The sequence below is a fragment of the Bos javanicus genome, chromosome 2, assembly GCF_032452875.1.
Source record: "Bos javanicus breed banteng chromosome 2, ARS-OSU_banteng_1.0, whole genome shotgun sequence".
Classification (NCBI taxonomy): Eukaryota; Metazoa; Chordata; class Mammalia; order Artiodactyla; family Bovidae; genus Bos; species Bos javanicus.
The window spans coordinates 128,547,838-128,565,595 of NC_083869.1; the positions used below are offsets into that span (position 1 = coordinate 128,547,838).

Genomic DNA, 17,758 nt, shown 5'->3' on the forward strand with positions numbered 1-17,758 from the left:
TCTTTATAAAAAACGATACATTTAACCTAACATATTAAAATTATTACTTCAGTGTGTAGTCAATATACATAAAGCATTAATGCTGCTGCTGCTAAGTCGCTTAATGAGGGGAACTTATTTTTTTTGTACAAATTGTTAAACTCTGATACAGATTTTAATACTACAACACAGCTCATTTTGGATGCTACATTTTCAAGGGCTAGGGACCAAAAAGTGGAAAAATCTACATGTCCACCAACTGGTAAATTAACAAGAGGTAGTATATCCATACAGTTGTTTACTTCAGTTTAGTCACTCAGTCGTGTCCGACTCTTTGCGACCCCATGGACTGCAGCACAGCAGGCTTCCCTGTCCATCACCAACTTCCTGAGCCTACTCAAACTCATGTCCATCAAGCTGGTGATGCCATCCAACCAACTCATCCTCTGTCGTCCCCTTCTCCTGCCTTCAATCTTTCCTAGCATCAGGGTCTTTTCCAGTGAGTCAGCTCTTCACATCAGGTGGCCAAAGTATTGGAGTTTCAGCTTCAGCATCAGTCCTTCCAATGAATATTCAGGACGGATTTCCTTTAGAATAGACTGGTTTGATCTCCTTGCAACCCAAGGGACTCTAAAGAGTCTTCTCTAGGACTTCCCTGGTGGCCCAGTGGCTAAGACACTGCACTCCCAATGGAGGGGCCCCAGGTTCAATCCCTGGTCTGGGAACTAGATCCCACATGCCACAATTAAAATAACCCTTGTGCAGCCAAATAAATCATAATAAAAGCTTTTATTTAAAAAAAGAGTCTTCTCCAACACCAGAGTTCAAAATTATCAATTCTTTGGTGCTCAGCTTTTTTTATAGTCCAACTCTCACATCCATACATGACTACTGGAAAAACCATAGCTTTGACTAGATGGACCTTTGTTAGCAAAGTAATGTCTCTGCTTTTTAATATGTTGTCTAGGTTGGTCACAGCTTTTCTTCCGAGGAGCAAGCGTCTTTTTATTTCATGGCTACAGTCACCATCTGCAGTGATTTTGGAGCCCCCAAAAATAAAGTCTCTCACTGTTTCCATTGTTTCCCCACCTATTTGCCATGAACTGATTGGACTGGATGCCATGATCTTCATTTTCTGAATGTTGAATTTTAAGCCAACTTTTTCACTCTCCTCTTTCACTTTCATTGTTCAGCCTTAAAAAGGAATACAGTACAACAGGAGGAAAGCTTGGAAAAAACAGAGGCTAAGGGAAAGAAACCAGACTCAAAAGACCATATATATATATATTGAATGATTCCTTTTATGCGAAATGTCCAGAATAGACAAATCCATAGAGAAAGGAAACAGATGGTGGTTGTCAGGGGACTAGGAGTTGGGGCGTGTGGAGTGGCTGCTACTAGGGACAGGGTTTCTTTAGGGGGTGATGAATTGCTCTGGAATAAGTGTGATGGGTGTATAACCTTGTGAATACACCAATAGCCATTAAGTTGTATACTTTAAAATAGTGAATTGAGTGGTATAGGAATTCTATCTTGATTTTAAAAATCAATGATATATTAAAAATAAAATGTAGTCATACCAAAACAATGAAATTATCTTTTTTGTCCTTTTTCAATTTATTTTTCATATTGAAGTCTATTTGATTTACAGTGTTGTGTTCATTTCAGGTACTAACAGACCTACAAAGTGATTCAGGTATATATATACATATCTCTTCTTTTTCAGATTCTTTTCCCATGTAAGTTATTACAGAGTGCCGAGTAGAGTTTCCTGTGCTACACAGTCAAAAAAAGTAAAAGTTAAATCACTCAGTCGTGTCCTTGCGACCCATGGACTGATTCTCCAGGCAGAAATACTGGAGTGGGTAGCTGCTCTCTTTTCCAGGGGATTGTCCCAGCCCAGGGATTGAACCCAGGTCTCCCACCTTGCAGACAGATTCTTTACCATCTGTCCTTGTTAATTAGCTATTTTATATATAGTAGTGTGTATATGTTAAACCCAAACTCCTGATTTATCCCCCCCCCACCCTTTTCTCTTTGGTAAAACCATACATTTGTTTTCAAAGTCTGTGAGTCAGTCTCTGTTTTGTAAATAAGTTCATTTGTATCATTTTTTTTTTTTTTTTAGATTCCACATATAAGTGATACTTATATGCAGAGTACATCATGAGAAACGCTGGGATGGATGAAGCACAAGCTGGAATCAAGATTGCTGGGAGAAGTATCAATAACCTCAGATATGCAGATGACACCACCCTTATGGCGGAAACTGAAGAAGAACTAAAGAGCCTCTTGATGAAAGTGAAAGAGGAGAGTGAAAAAGTTGGCTTAAAGCTCAACATTCAGAAAACAAAGATCATGGCATCCAGTCCTGTCACTTCATGGCAAATAGATGTGGAAACAGTGGCTGGCTTTATTTTTGGGGGCTCCAAAATCACTGCAGATGGTGACTACAGCCATGAAATATAAAGACACTTATTCTTTGGAAGAAAAGTTATGACCAACCTAGACAGCATATTAAAAAGCAGAAACATTACTTTGCCAACAAAGGTCTATCTAGTCAAGGCTATGGTTTTTCCAGTAGTCATATATGGATGTGAGGGTTAGACTACAAAGAAAGCTGAGCACCAAAGACTTGATACTTTATAACTGTGGTGTTGGAGAAGACTCTTGAGAGTCCCTTGGACTGCAAGGAGATCCAGCCAGTCCATCCTAAAGGAAATCAGTCCTGAATATTCATTGGAATGACTGATGTGGAAGCTGAAACTCCAGTACTTTGGCCATCTGGTGTGAAGAGCTGACTCATTTGAAAAGACTCTGATGCTGGGAAAGACTGAAGGCAGGAGGAGAAGGGGAGGACAGAGGATGAGATGGTTGGATGGCATCACCAACTCAACGGACATGAGTTTGAGTCAACTCTGGGAGTTAGTGATGGACAGGGAGGCCTGGTGTGCTGCAATCCATGGGGTCACAAAGAGTCGGACACAACTGAGCGATTGAACTAAACTGATAAGTGATATCATATGATATTTGTCTTTGTCTGAATAAAGCTGTTTTTAATAGGAAAATGTTTTACACTGATTCAGTTTCTAGGTTTAAATGTAAATTAATTAAAATGAAATGAAATTTAAGATTCAGTTCGTCAGTCACAGTTGCCACATTTTAAGCCGCACTAGGCAAGTGGTGTACCAGGGCTTCCATCCTGGATGATGCAGCTTTGAGGTATGGCCGCTCCAGGTCACCACCTGAGACTCCGACTGGCATCTTCATCCCTCTCTGGCCTGGGTAAATCCTGAAGGGATCGAGGGCAGACAGGACCAGGACACTGAGGTGAGTGAATGAAGCTGTAAGAGCATACGTGTCTTTTCTTCCCCACCATATGTGAAAGCATGTCAGTTTTATCACTTTTCCAACAACAGCTCTTACAGGTGAGGAAATCCAAAGAATGTCAGAACCAGAAGGAATCATTGAGATAACCAATTTCTCAAAAAATCGACAACAAGTACACTGTTTGTAGTGTAGAAACGTGGGTTTTGACTAATGTAGGCTGTTGTGTGTCCTCCACCACGGTCAAGATGCAAAAGAGTGCTGGCCCTCCCTAAGTCCCCTCTCACCGCCCTGTTACTGTTTGACGCTCCCACTTCTGCACGGCACGAGAGCTCTCCTACTTGACTTCTGCAGCAGCCCTGTGTGCCGGGCACACAGCTCTCCTTTGTTCAAGGCTACTCAGCTCTCAGAGCCTGTGCTGGGATGTGAACCCAGATCCACCAGCTCCTAAGTCCGCATTCTTTTTTTTTTTTCCCCCTGCCCTGGACAGCATGCAGGATCTTAGTTCCCCAACCAGGGATCCAACCTGTGTTCCCCTGACACAGGTTGGGAGTCTTAATCCCAGGGCCGCCAGGGAAGTCCCAGAGTTCATGTTCTTATTGACAACTTTCCAAGATTTGTTTACTGAGTGCCCACTGTGGAGCTGGTATTCATTCAAACACTGTTTCCCTCAGCTCCCTTCACACAAGCCTTCCTTGGGGTGAATATAGTCTCCTGGGAGGTCGCCTCCCTCTGAAGTTTGCAGCCTCTCGGCTGAAACAGCAGCAGGGCAGCAAGACTGAGGCAGCACTGGGCCTCTCAGAAGGCCCTCCTCGCAGACCACGGTGCTTTGTGAGTGGAAGGGAGGCCCAGGAGAACTTCCGGGAAGCAGTGGCTCCAGTAGCTGAGTCCTGCTTGGAGGGCATTTCTCCTCATCTCCTGGGAACTACCATCTGGGGTTTCAAAATCAGTTTTCAAACTTCATCAACCAAAAATGCCGTTTTACTCCCGAATGACTGGTTGTCATCTTCCCAATCTTCTAGATCTTTTTTATAAGCTCTTCTCCTTCCTTAAAGTGGGGTGATACCAAGACTTCACCAAGGCTTAACTTCAGGTGAGGAGGAGGCAGGCCATTTTTGAGAAAACTGGAGACACTTAGACCAGAAGCTTCTCTCTGAGGCCTGGCCTTCTCCTGGCTCTTGCAGAAGACACAGCCCCAGACAGACGGAAGAGAGAAGCCTGGTTCCACACTCAAGATTCTGCTTGTCTCAACCCAGGTTTGAACAGAAAATTTTTATAAACAAACCCCCTCTGAGAAACAGATAGTAATTCTAATCCCTGGCCTTTCAGGAGAAAGCAGAGGTTAGGGAAACCAAACATTTTAGGGCTGTAGAAAGACAGCCTCTCCCACCGCCGCGCACTTCTGTGACAGCTCTCACTATGGGAAGAAGCCAGGTCTCAGGCGGGAGGGGAATGTGCTACAAACACAAATAATGAGCGATAATTTCTCATTAGCTACAACCCCCTGGGCTTGGGAGGCAGGGTGGGTCTAAATTGAGGAAGGAGGGATAAAAGTGGAAATTAGCTACTGACATATAGATTTTTTGTCTGCATCCGAGAGAGAGTTTAAACTAAGTCCAGGTTTGAATAACCATGGATATCCTGGGGTTTGTGGATTTCTCTTTAAAAAAAAAAATCTAATGTATGTTTGTTGGAGAAATTTTTTTAATTTATTTATTTTGATTGGAAGCTAATTACTTCACAATATTGTAGTAGTTTTTGCTATACATTGACATGAATCAGCCATGGGTGTACATGTATCCCCCATCCTGAAGCCCCCTCCCACCTCCCTCCCTGTTGGAGAAATTTTTCAAAGTTACCAAAGGCAATCAATAACTAAAAAAATTTTTTAATATTTTATACCACCGTTCAATGCTAATCTTTTAAACCTTCCTAACTGTACTTCTGTCCATAAGTGGAACTTTTTTTTTCCACCAAAAATATGGAATTGCACATCAGCCACTGTGCTTTATAAACTTGCTTCCCCCCGTCCCGTAAAAAAAATAACCCTATCAATGGTTTGGCTTTGTTGTTGCTGTTTTCAGGATGACCCGATCAGTAGTTCTTGGGCAGACCAGGTAAATTATTAATACAACCAGAAATGACGGCCCCAGTATCCTGGGAGAGGAACACGGAACGCACAGCAGCTTCAGGGCGGCGTGTTAAGGAGATAAACTCTTCCTTCGCTTCTCATTAAGCGCGGCTGTTAAAACAGCCGAGGTCCAAGATGAAAGGGAAGAGGTGTCAGGGCTGAGTCAGCACCTGGATTCGCGGGCCTGCCACCTGTTTTATTAAGCTTGCCGGTGTGTGGAACGCCATGGAATGAAAAGAAAGGCGTTTTTGTTGCCTGGGACTGTGTCCCCTCACCTCCGACCCTTCCCCCGACCCACCTCAGCCAGAGAGAAATGGAGGGAAAAGCGCCCCCAAAGTGAAAAGCTGCCCCACAGACCTACCTCAGAAACCAGGGAGCTCAAAAGAGCTGTAAACGAGGTAGAACTCTGCTACCCAGGTGGAACCAGTGGTAAAGAACCCGGCTGCCAGTGCAGGAGACGGTTTCAATCCCTGGGTCGGGAAGATCCCCTGGAGGAGGGCATGGCAACCCACTCCAGTATTCTTGCCTGGAGGATCCTCCTGGACAGAGGAGCCTGGTGGGCTACAGTCCATGGGGTCGCACAGAGTCAGACACACTGAAGAGACTTAGCACGCATGCACCTTTAGAGACCAAACTTGAGGCCTCTGAATTTTGAAAGAAGTGTGTGTACAGAATCCGCCTAGTTCCACGCTGGTCATATGTGGTGTTTGCCCTCCATGGAAGGAGCTGGTGGGCTGGTGGCCCGCGGGAGCAAGAACCCCTCTGGGCCTGAGCTGACGTGGTTCCCAGTCCATCCACTGGAAGGAGGTGGGCATCTCGGCCCCTCATCCCGAGCTTTGTGCTTTCCAGTGGAAACACCGAGTTGTCTGGCACAATGCCAAACTGTGCAAGGCCATAAAGGACCTATAAAAGTCCTAAGACAGAATGCTCAGGAAGGAGGAAGCGCTAATTAAGGAAGTCCTGAATATGCTAAGCCCGCTCATTAATAAGAGGAACACAATAACAGGCAAAGTGGAGAAGCTCATAAATTAGCGAAGAAGCCCCAGCATAGTGCGGGTGGGGCCCAACAGATGGGAATCGGGGTTCATTTTGGGGCTTAATGGAGCCCTGCCTGGGCCTTGGCATTGCCCAATGCCAGGTGTGGTATTTCCTTCCTGGCTTGCCGGGAGAGGTGAGTAAGTTGGAGCAAAACGATCGTAGCATAGTCACCACCAGCCAGGGTGATATTTGCTCTGGGCCACAGAAGGAAGTGGGTCACAGGAGATGATCAGCTTCGGTACTCTGCGTTGGAGAGATGCTCGCAGATCAGTAAATAACTGTCCCCTCCCTCTTTTCTTCCCTATTGCGCATCTTCCCCTCCCAGATAGTCATCACGGAAACAGGAGACAAGAAAAGGGAAACAAGGACAGGATGACACAGGACTTCTAAAACCCCTTTTCCTCTGAGAGCTGCAGGCTTTACCCTGTGGTCCCTGCCAGCCTCCTGGCAAAAGATCAACACGTTCATCTAGAGAGAAACTCAGAACCAGAGAGGTTCAGTGACTGAATGCCACTCACACAGCCAACCCAGGGATCCATTTCATTTGCTCTCCATTCAAGATCCTGTTGTTTACTGTACGGCTGGCAACTTGATGGCTTAATAAAAGCAAAATGGAAACCCCGTGACTCAGTCCACTTCTTCATGACTCAGGGTCTGGACAAAACTGAAAATGTCACGTGCAGCAGGTCTAATAGCAAGAGGTTTCCTAATGCTCTGTCTATATCTGTGAAGACAGTGATTTCCGTGTTCTTCATCGATGCAGCCTAACAACAGCAGTGATTGAATGATATCTGACTCTTGCTGAACCCCTATCTGTCTCAGGCACTTAGATCCATTTTCTCAGCTAGTCCTTGCAACACACGTGGGAAGAAACCCAGGCTCAGAGAGGAGATGTGACAGCCCAGGATGACACAGGTCAGAGCCAAGAATCAAACCCAGGGCTCTTGGGCTTCGGAGGCCAGGTTCCTAACTGGACGATTACAACCAGATTTTGGTTCCATGTGGGATGCACGCTGGGGTGGAGGTTAGGCTCCTAGACCCTGGGGCTGGACAGACCTTGGAGCCTGTTTTGGCCACCACCTTCACTGTGGATCACTTGGCCTCCCTGAGCCTCAATTTCTTCATCTGAAAAATGGAGGAAATGACGCCCTGTGTGAGGATCAAAATGAGATACTTCACATAAAACGCCTAGCGCACATAGTAGTCAGTCTCTGGGCTGGGAGTGCTGGCTTCTGGGGGCACCCAGGCGGGAGGGGCCGGGGAGGGGCCCGCGGAGCCCTTAGAGGAGCCACAGAAAGCACTGTTCATCATCCACAATTTCAGTGAAACCCATAATTATAATCCCTCCTGTCAGCCCCGGGGCAGCGATAGGATCTTTGCTGCTCTCCAGGGTCAAGTCTGATCGCTGCATGGATGGGCAGACACAGGGTTCCGAGGGAGACAGATGGGAACAGGTGGGAGGGGGCACCTTTCTCTGAGGCAGGGGTGGGACACACCCAGAACCACACCGCGGGGCACCCACCCAGGCCCCTTTCACAGGAGATCGCACAGTGAGATCGAAAGCCTTGGAGTTCCTATCCAGCTTTGTTTGTTTTTTCCCCAAGAGCTCATACGTAACATGCTGAATTTGAGCTAAATTAATGCTAAATAGCAGCTTTTGTCAATTGAATTCTTACCATATACCAGGCTGTGGGATAGGGCATATTCTAAGTAGTCTCTGATTTAATCCTCATCACAGACCCGTTGGGTGGTACCAATTGCTCATATATCTGTAGCAGTTACTACACGCTAGACATTGTCCTAAGCACTTCACGAGCAGTCATTTATCCAGTTGTATGAGGTAGGTTCTATAATTATCCTGTTTTTACAGATGGGGAAACTGAGGCTCAAAGATGTTAAATAACCTAACCTGCTTAAGGTCCCCAGGGCTAGAAAATGAGAGAGCCAGGACTCAAAGCAGGGCAGTGCAGACCTAAGCAGGTGTACCTCCTCCACTGTAAGACTTCTGTACCCTGTGAATGGCTGTTTGTCCCCATTTGATGGGTGAGCAAACTCAGGCTCAGAGATGATCCACAGCCAATCAATGTGAGAATCAGGAACTGGCGCCAGAGCCCCAGCTCAAATCATCATCCCAGACTGGCCTACCTCCTACCTCCCAGGCGGTCTTCCTTCAGGTGGACGTGGATGATATGAATGGGAGAGAAGCGAGGGGCACACAGCCCCAACCCCAGGAATAATCCACAATCACAGCCCAGCCTGGGTGAGGTGCCATTATTCTCATTTTATGAAAGAGAAAAATGTGGTCCAGGAGGCGAGGTCCCTGCCTGGCTGGAGAGTGATGGGGCTGCTCCCATCACTGCTGACTGGAAGCCCTCCTGTGTCCCCTATTCCAGGCAAGGGGTCTGCAATTGTACTGTAAGGAATTCTCTATTTGGTCTTCAAATCATTTGAAAAGTATTTGTTGAAAGAGAAGCCACTGCAATGAGAAACAGCTAGAGAGTAGCCCCTGGGCACCTCAACAAAGAGCCAGTGCAGCCAAAAATAAACAAATACATCTTAAAAAAAATAAAGGCGGGTTTCTTAAAAAAAAAAAAAAAGCGTTTGTTGAGCAGCACCCTTGCTGTCTCCAATTTTCTTGAAGAGATCTCTAGTCTTTCCCATTCTATTGTTTTCCTCTATTTCTTTCTGTTGTTCACTTAAGAACCCTTTCTTATCTCTCCTTGCTATTCTCTGGAACTCTGCATTCAGTTGGGTATATCTTTCCCTTTATTCTTTGCCTTTCACTTCTCTTCTTTTCCCAGCTATTTGTTAGGCCTCCTCAGACAAACCTAGACCATATATTAAAAAGAAAAGATATTAAATTTGCCAACAAGGTCCATCTAGTCAAAGCTATGGTTTTTCCAGTAGTCATGTATGGATGTGAGAGTTGGACCTAAAGAAGGCCAAGGGCTGAAGAATTGATGCTTTTGAACTGAGATGCTGTAGAAGACTCTTGAGCGTCCCTTGGACTGCAAGGAAATCAAATCAGTCAATCCTAAATGAAATTAACCCTGAATATTCACTGGAAGCACTGAAGATGAAGCTGAAGCTGAAGCTCCAATACTTTGGCCACTTGATGCAAAGAGCCAACTCATTGGAAAAGACCCTGATGCTGGGAGAGATTGAGGGCAGGAGGAGAAGGAGGTGACAGAGGATGAGATGGTTGGATGGCATCATTGATTCAATGGACATGAGTTTGAGCAAACTCCAGGAGATAGCAAAGGACAGGGAAGCCTGGAGTGCTTCCCTGGGGTCGAAAAGAGTCAGACACAACTTAGTGACTAAACAACAACAACCCTTGTTCCCGGCGTTGTACTGAGTCAGGAATTTTTAAGCTTTTGTGAAGCTCAGAGAAGGCACTGGCACCCCACTCCAGTACTCTTGCCTGGACAATCCCATGGACGGAGGAGCCTGGTGGGCTGCAGTCCATGGGGTCGTTAAGAGTCGGACAGGACTGAGCGACTTCACTTTCACTTTTCACTTTCATGCATTGGAGAAGGAAATGGCACCCCACTCTAGTGTTCTTGCCTGGAGAATCCCACGGACGGGGGAGCCTCATGGTCTGCCGTCTATGGGGTGGCACAGAGTCGGACACGACTAAAGCGACTTAGCAGCAGCAGAAGCTTGGGAACTTCAAGAGAGGTCCTCAGGCAGGGTCTGAGGAGTCCCCCTGGCCCCCTTCCCTATCTCTATCCAGAACTGCTTTTCTTGTATTTGTTTTAAACTGAAAGTGTTAGTTGCTCAGTCATGTCTGATTCTTTTCAAACCCATGGACTGTGTAGCCCTCGAGGCTCTTCTGTCCATGGAATTCTCCAGGCAAGAATACACGGGTTGCCATTCCCTTATCCAGGTGATCTTCCCCACCCAGGGATCAAATCTGGGTCTCCCTCATTGCAGGCAGATTCTTTACTCAGCAGTAAAGAATCTTTTGGAAAAAGAAGTCTACCCTTAAATATGCTTGAAAATTACCATGTTTGGTCCTGGGGCCTGAGAGATGATGTGACATGTTTCTGGCCTCAAAGAGCTGTCAGGGGACAGACACAGACAAATCCACTGCAGTACAGCAGCAAGCTTAGTCACCACCCAGGTTGGTGTGAAGAGCAGAGACAACTGGAAACAGGAAGTAGTTTGGGGACTTCCCTGGTGGTTTAGTGGCTAAGACTCTGCACTCCCAGTGCAGGGGAGCAGGGTTTGATGCCTGGTCAGGGAGCTAGATTCCATATGCTGAAACTAAAATTCCTGTATGCCGCAACTAAGACGCAGCACAGCTAAATAAAAAAAGAAGAAGTGGTTCACTCTGGGGCAAAGGAGGGGGCTGAGTAGTTAGGGAACGTTTCTTGAAGGAGGGGAATTTGAACCAAGTTTGCAAGGATTGGATTCTCTGTACAGCTGAGATGGGAAAGGCCGTTTCAAATATAGTGGAACAGCCAGGCAAAGGCACAAAGGTGTGATGACAAGTGATGTACACTGAGGGAGCCTTGAGTCCTGGACTCCAAGATCTGAAACACCAGCATGTTGTTAGCAGCTAGTGGCTGAACATTAATTTATGGAGCAGATGACTTTTAAACCGTCGCTGACTTTTTTAAACAATTTTTTTTTAAGATTTATTTATTTATTTTATTTTTTGGCTCTGGTGGGTCTTTGTTGCTGCACTCCAGCTTTCTCTAACTGCAGCGGTCGGGGATCACTCTTCATGGCAGTGATCAGGCTTCTTGTTGCTGTGGCTTCTCTTGTTGCCAAGCACAGACTCTAGATGGCTCCGGCTTCGGTGGTCGAGGGGCTTCCCTGGTAGCTCAGCTGGTAAAGAATCCACCTGCAATGCAGGAGACCCCAGTTCGATTCCTGAGTTGGGAAGATCCCCTGGAGAAGGGAAAGGCTACCTACTCCAGTGTTCTTGTCTAGAGAATTCCATGGACAGAGGAGTCTGGCGGGCTATAGTCCATGGGGTTGCAAAGAGGCAGACACGAATGAGCTCAGTAGCTAAGAACTCTAGAACGCAGGCTCAGTAGTTGTGGCTCAGGTGGGCTGAGTCGCTCCGAGGTATGTGGGATCTTCCCAGATCAGGAATCAAACCCATGTCCCTTGCATCGTAAGGCAGATTCTTAACTGACCAGGAAAGCCCTAAACTGTCATTGACTTTTACTGTCAATACCCTCCTTGTATGCAAGAGTTCATTTACTATGTCAGTCTCTGTGCCAGGCTGGGGGACAAGAACATGAGCCAGACAAAGCTCCCTGCTCTCCAGCATTCTAAGGTCAGCGGTGGGGGGTGGTGCAGCTCAGGCTGCTGGTAGATGAGACTTTCTTAGGGCGGGAATGGTGGGGGGAGGGGGGAAGGGGGAGGAGGGGCAATGATGAAGAGTTAACTACGGACGCCCAGAGGCAGGCAGGCAAGATATGATGTGTTCCAGCAAGGACACCCAGGGAGGGCTGCACGGACTAGGTGGCACTGAAGCTTGGCTCAGAGACGTGGGGAAGACGGCGATAGACCAGGATGGGAGAACACATTCTGGGCTGAGGCAGGAACAGCAGTGGGAGAGGCAGAGAGACAGGAATGCACGGGTGTGGCCAGGGAGCAGCTGAGTTGGGGCCCAGCATTTGTTTTGAGGCAAGAAGTGGACAGACGTAAGATCTGAAAAATTCTGTTGACACCCAGTGATCTGGGCAGCGGGATCTGGGCACCATCCTGAGCAGGACACAGCCTTACTACTCTCCCACCACCCGGTAGGGTGTCAGCCTCCTGGGAGTGCCTCTGAGGGATAAGAGCCATCACAGCCCAGAGGGACAGTAACTGGTAGTGGCTGGGGAGGTAACCTCCCATAGAACCAGCCATGCAGGTTCAAGTCCAGCTGCCCTGCTAACCAGCCCTATGACATTGGGCCAGTTGCTTTGCTTCCCAGGGGTCTCAGTTTGCGCATCTGTAAGATGGGGACGGTAGTACTTATCTCCTAGAATTGACATGAAGATTCAATTAGTTAATATACTCGAAAGGCATGGCACAGAGCCAGTCACATAGCAGTGTGCTAAGGCCCCTGCTTCCCCAGCTTGGCCAGCTCCCTTCACTGCTCTCCTTTTCCCTTGGTGGGGGTGGGGGAGGGGAAGGAGTGCTACAGCGTTTCCATTTCATTCACAAGTTGGTTCATTTGCTAGTTTGGTCATCCATTTGTCAGGCATTTAGTTTCCTCCCTTTTCCTGCGTTGACCCACCCGATATACTCTTTGAGTGCTCTGTCCAATGCTTCCTTCATTTCGTAACCATTCTTTCCAGTATTAAAAGTTTCTTAAAATTAAAAATTGCAGTTCCCATTATTCTCCCAGGTTGCCTTAGAGTGAAATTTCTGATGAAATAGTAGTTTCATTAGTGTGAAAAAAAAATTTTTTAGGCCCATTTAGGAAATTTAGATGCACTAGACTAAGCTGAAAACCCAGGAACGTGAGATACCGCTTCTAGAGCACAGAGCGCTAACAAACACTCTACTATTGTGTCTACCCTTCACATGTTCTTTGCCTTCTACTTGGTACCGCGGGAGGTTGGGAGCAGGAAGCTCGGTACACTTGGGCCCTGTTTTTTCAGCGGATAGCCTTTCACAGGACACAGATCCACACCAGGCCCTGTGCTCAGTCCGGGAGTATTGAGTAAGCGGCAGCCCAGCCCTGGTGAGCTGCCAGTCTAGCCCTGAGCCTGAGCCTTTTCTGGACTGTTAACCATAAGCCAGAGGGATCCCGTGCTAGGCAGTCTCACGGGACTCCCAAGGAGAGAGCAGAGCCACACCAGATGTGATGGGAGAGAAGAGGAGGGGGTTGGCATTGCAAAGGGGGCAAGTTCCCACTGGAGCTGGTGTCACAAAGTAATTTTATGGGCTTCAATTGTCCAATAATCATGGGCTTCCCCGATAGCTCAGTTGGTAAAGAATCCGCCTGCAATACAGGAGACCCTGGTTCGATTCCTGGGTTGGGAAGATCTGCTGGAGAAGGGATAAGCTACCCACTCTAGTATTTTTGGGCTTCCTTGGTAGCTCAGCCAGTAAAGAATCCACCTGCAATGCGGGAGACCTGGGTTCAATCCCTGAGTTGGGAAGATCCCCTGGAGAAGGGAAAGGCTACCCACTCCAGTATTCTGGCCTGGAGAATTCCATGTTCTGTATAGTCTATGGGGTCGCAAAGAGTCGGACACAACTGAGAGACTTTCACTTCCCTTCACATCCAGTAATCAGATGTTGTCTGCTTTTGTAGGTGCAGCCGGAGAAGGGAAAGATGGGACAAAGAGTTCATGGAAAGGATGCCAGCCTGGAGTTCCCATGTGGACAGCCTTTTGCCAAACCTCAGTGGAACCCCCGGTGCCCACCACAGGTGGCAGCGGTTGTGGTGGCAGCGCCATTTTTGAGTGCTTACTGTGTGTCAGGCAATGTTGTAGGCAGTGTGCAGGTGCTCGACTCTGCACGGGAGAGGAAACGGAGCTCAGACATTGATCACACAGCCTGCCAGTGGTGGGCACTAGGGAACGTGCAGAAGCCAAACAGAACCTTAAAAACCCAAAATGAGAGTGATCTTGGGCGTGGGAGGAAGGCTGAACTATACACAGTTGATCTTCATTATTTTCAGGTTCTATTTTTGTGAACTTGCCTCCTTGCTAAAAATTCCTTATAATCCCCAAATCAATACTCAGAGCACCTTCTTTCTTATTTATTTATTAGCCATGCTGAGCAGCATGTGGGACCTTAGATCCCCAACCGGGGATCAAACCTGTGCGCCCTGCAGTGGAAGTGTGGAGTCTTAACCACTGGACCACCAGGGAAGTCCCTCAGGGCACTTTCATGATCACCCCGGGACACACTCAGAGTGGCAAAAACTCTAAGCTGCCCCCAGCAGCATCTTCCTGGCCATGGCTCTGATTTCTTGTGTCAGTTCTTATACTATAAACACGGGTCCTGGGGACTTCCCTGGCGATCCAGTGGGTTAGACTCTGCACTCTCCATGCCTAGTTCAGTCCCTGGGTTCAATCCCTGGTTGGGTAACTAAGATCCCACAAGCATGGGGTGTGGCTGGAAAATGAAAAGGAAAAATAAGCAAATAAAGCTAGGTCCTTTTTGTGCTCTACTTGGTATTGCTCTTTTCACATTGTTTGTGCTTTTTCTTGCTGATTTCACTGTTTAAAATGGCTCCCAAGCATAGTGCTGACTGGTGCCTGCAGCAGGACGGCCAGGACAGGGCGCACGGAGAGCCCACATGAGTCAGAAGCCACTTGGCCACGGGTTACAGGGGTCGACATTAGCTGAGTCAACGATTTATATATACACGCGCGTGTGTGTGTGGGTGTGTGGGTGTGTGTCTGTTTGGCTGTGAGGGCCTTAGTTGCGGCACAAGGGATTTTTCATTGCAGTGCAAAGCCTTAGTTGCACCATAGCATGTGGGATGTTAGTTCTCTAACAGGGATGGAAGCCACATCCCCTGCATTGGAAGGTGGATTCTTAACTACTGGAGCACCAGAGAAGTCCCAGCCATTTATATTAAACAAGATATATTTAAACAGAAACACACAAAACCAGGTGGTATGTTGATCAGTGAATGAAAATATTGTGATCAGAGGCTCACAGAAACTGAACTCTGTATTTCCTATACGATCAGTGCTTCAGAACTGGCTCATTCAATTCAATTCATTGGTTCGTGGCAACTTTAGAGGACATAACTATCATGAATAATGAGAATTGTGCATAACAAAAATGGGAATTCTTATTAAAAGTCTCTCTCTCTCTCCCCTGCCCCCTCCACAGATAAACATACATAAATACATATGTGTAAATACACATATATTCTTATTATTTTAAAACTTTCAAAAAATATCTCAGAAGAAAACGCTGATATGTCAAAACATTGAAAGTCCACCTTCATTTTCCCATCCCCACCCTCAGCCAATTGCTTTTTTCCCATCAACAATCTGAAGGATTCTTTTCAGACCCTCTTTATTTTTAAGCATTTGTAACATATTTTTTGGAGAAGGAAATGGCAATCCATTCCAGTATTCTTGCCTGGAAAATTCCATGGACAGAGGAGCCCCACGGACTGCAGTCTATGAAATCGCAAAGAGTTGGCCATGACTGAGCAACTGAGCACAGCATATTTTTATTATTTTTCTGAAAAAGCAATGATTTTTAAATCTTTTTAATCAAATTCATATGTATTTACAATCATATTAAAGGCTATAGGCACCTACTTGGGGCTGTTTTTTAATTAGCCTAAATGAGAGCCTATGGATGTGAAAGTTGGACCATGAAGAAGGCTGAGCACCAAAGAATTGATGCCTTCCAATTGTGGTGCTGGAGAATACTCTTGAGAGTCTCTTGGACTGCAAGGAGATCAATCAAACCAGTCAATCTTAAAGGAAATCAACTCTGAATATTCACTGGAAAGACTGATGCTGAAGCTGAAGCTCTAATACTTTGGCCACCTGATGCAAATAGCCGATTTATTGGAAAAGACTCTGATGCGGGGAAGATTGAAGGTGAGAGGAGAAGGGGGTGACAGAGGATGAGATGGTTGGATGGCATCACCGACTCAATGGACATGAGTTTGAGCAAGCTCTGGGAGATGGTGAAGGACAGGAAAGCCTGGCGTGCTGCAGTCCACGGGGTCGCAAAGAGTCGGACATGACTTAGCACTGAACAGTAACAACAACAACTATATATATATATAATTTTGCAATATTCCTTCTTCACATAACAGCAAGCTGTGTGGCACTTTCTGTGTTCCTGTTCCACAGATCTGCCTCACTCTTTTTAAATATCTGCGGCTTACATATCCTCCCATTTATTTAACCATTTCCCCCTTCGATGAACATTTTGGTTGTTCATTTTTCATTATGGCAGACATTTCTGGCTCATGGCAATGGGGATTCATTACTGAATCAAGGCCCAGTGGGATCCTTTGTAGATGGGGCTTCCACTCCTTCTCAGTAGGTTTTCACGGGGATCAGGGTGGCAGGGTCGGGGAAGGCAGACAGAGGCCTGTTCAGATGAAGGCAGGCTATGGTCCATGGGGTCGCACAGAGTCAGACACGACAAGCGGCTGAGCACACACACAACACTTACAGGGCTAGAGCCGGAGGACTGGGAATCTCCACTGAGAGAAACAGGTGCCTGAGAGGGCGGGGCGGCTGTGGGCACGGAGCCTGCTCCCCGGCGGTGCGTGTGGTCCCATTCCTCAGGCTTGTGCAAACACCCAGCTTTGTCACTGGCTGAATAGGAAAGGCAGCCCCAAATTAGCAGTAATGTGAGGGCGTTTAACCCTCCTGTGAGGCCCTTAGAGAAAGCACAAAAGAACTTTTTCAGGGGCCGGGCTGTCCAGCCCAAACAGGTCTGACTTGGAGACACATGCCCGTCCCTCTTCAGGTAACCCAGCAGCTGGAATTTTGAACACAGCTCTGAGTGCTGGGGCCTGCACTCCGAAGGGCCTGGCAGGCAGGATCTCAGGGCGGGCCAAGGCTTTGACATCAGGGAGACCTCAGTTCAAATCCCAACTCTGCCCTCACAGGCCAAGAGTCCCTGGGCAAGGTCATTTCCTTTCTCAGCCTCAGTTCCCTCATCCATGAAATGGGAATGAAATTGTAACAACATCAGGAGCTTGTTAAGAAGGTTGCAGAAGGACTTCCCTGGTGGTCCAGTGGTTAAGACTCTACATTTCCAATGCAGGGGCCACAAGTTCAATCCCTGGTCAGGGAACTAAGATCCCATGTGCCTTGCAGTGCTGCCAGAAAAGTAAAAAATAAAAGTTTAAAAAAGATGACATGAGATGGTAGATGGTCACTTTCTCAGGGAAGCCTTTCCTGATTGCACTATTTAGACTCTCAGGCCCATTGTTCTTTCTTGTTTTATTTTCCTCTGTAGCACTCAGCCACTAAAAAGGCCAAGTGTCGAATTGATGCTTTTGAATTGTGGTGCTGGAGAAGACTCTTCAGAGTCCCTTGTACAGTAAAGAGATCAAACCAGTCAATCCTAAAGGAAGTCAACCCTGAATATTCATTGGAAGGACTGATGCTGAAACTGAAGCTCCAATACTTTGTCTACCTAATATGAAGAGCCAACTCATTGGAAAAGACCCTGATGCTGGGAAAGATTGAAGGCAAAAGGAGAAGGGGGAGACAGAGAATGAAATGGTTAGACAGCATCACCAACTCATTGGACGTGAGTTTGAGCAAACTCTGGGATATACTGGAGGACGGAGGTGCCTGGTGTGCTGCAGTTCATGGTGTA

The 17,758-nt window shown here is 46.9% G+C and overlaps 1 non-coding gene across 1 annotated transcript; it reads left to right on the forward strand.

The window, feature by feature from the left end:
• Window positions 1-631: 631 nt before the first annotated feature.
• TRNAG-CCC (transfer RNA glycine (anticodon CCC)) lies at window positions 632-704 on the forward strand. Its single transcript has one exon. It is a non-coding gene; the product is annotated as a tRNA-Gly (tRNA).
• Window positions 705-17,758: the final 17,054 nt, after the last annotated feature.